The sequence below is a fragment of the Macrobrachium nipponense genome, chromosome 17, assembly GCF_015104395.2.
Source record: "Macrobrachium nipponense isolate FS-2020 chromosome 17, ASM1510439v2, whole genome shotgun sequence".
NCBI lineage: Eukaryota > Metazoa > Arthropoda > Malacostraca > Decapoda > Palaemonidae > Macrobrachium > Macrobrachium nipponense.
Genome location: NC_087210.1, coordinates 63,463,858 through 63,465,528, shown reverse-complemented (window position 1 = coordinate 63,465,528; position 1,671 = coordinate 63,463,858).

The window sequence follows — 1,671 nt, the reverse complement described above, 5'->3', positions numbered from 1 at the left end:
TCAAAAGCAAGAAGTCATTTTTCCTTTTATCTCGTTTTAATCTGGGATTCTTTTCCAGATTCCATGAGTCACGTGCCGTCTCTCTGCCGCAAGTGTGCATTAACCCAAGTGAATGAAAAATCAGCTTGAATTGAATGAGACTATAAGCCCCAACGTGGGGGCCAATATCATTTAACTTTTTCTCCAGGCCAGCACGGGCCTTTTTGTAAATAAATAGTTTTAAAGTAACGAGCTGAGTTTTTCTGGCGACCTTCCCTCTAAAGTATTCATTAATAACTATCAGTTTACGGTAAGTTTAAAGCAATTTCCCTCTTGAAATCCCTCAATCATTTCTGTTTACGTATCTAGCTTCTTCTCAAGGCCCTATATACGTAACATTGTCGACCTTTCGCCGAGGATATGAACCTAGCTTGCTTTAAAAAAGCTTGTAAATCGCGTTATCCATTGTAAAACGTAAACTGTAAAATTATTTTTACAAAAAGTAAATCAAGCACACTTGCAGGGAAAGAAGACACACTGACTCACGGTAAGGTATTCCATTCATTAATATGATTATTCTATAACCAATGTTAGCTTAAGGTACGTTTAAGTATTTTTATTGTAGAAGTGTGTTAAAACAAATGCGTAGGTAGAAATCTTATTATTGTAACGGCGAATGCGCCAGAGCTTTATTTTAGCGGCGAGCAAACGATTTGCCCCGCGAATTTCTCTGTTACTTTTTTGTGCTGTCCTCGTCGGGACGAGACAGAGCACGTGTGTAGAATAGATGCCTGAAAGAAACCAGATCAAAACTAGGAAGTGCTTTGCCAGGGTTTATTGCTGTGTTTGAAAGCCTAGCTAGTTAGGAGTGTTTTACTAATAGTTACGGCAAAAGAAGTGTACAATTCTTTTGTCTGTGATATGTTAGGGGAATCCATTTTTAACTTAGTTTCATTCCAAGTGTTGGTAACCGCTTACCTCGCTCTCAGCTTAAATTCAGCTTAGAGCATCTCGCGCCTGCGCGGTCTCAACCAGCTTTCGTTTTCGCTCACAGCGCGGCAGCCATGTTTTATCCCTTTAAACATTACCTAAACAATTTAAGCAAAGTAACGTAAGTCTCAAAGTTTTAACGTAAATAATGTCGATTCTCCGGTACTAGTATCTATCGTTCTGCCAGAGAAAATTAACGTAATTCGCCTTGAATAAGAAAGTAGAATTTTGTGTTGTAAATTGCCTTCGCATTTACAGAGAATCAGCTGATTCGCCCGCGCTGGTCAGCTCGCCTCACGTGTTTCACCTCGCATCGCTCACTCGCGCGCTGAGCGAAAATTTTCATTTTCACTTAACGTAACCTCATTTACAATTGTTTGCTAACATCGTTTTAAAACCCTTACCGTCATTTCACTGTTCACAGGACCTAGTAATCTTACGTAAAGTTAACGTAAATCTCAAGTAGAGTAAATCACAAGAATTGTTAACGTAAAACGCGTCTTTGTAAAATTCATATTGAAACGCAAATCATTTTCATAAGCGCAAGCCGCTAACATTAACGTAGAAAAATCGGTCACCACGAGCGCGTTATCATTTTCATAAAACGTTATCCAAAAGCAATTCTTTCATTAAAAACGTTAACGTAAGTAAATCAATTTAACGCAAGTTGCGTCATATTAAACTAACATTAGTAGTTCAATT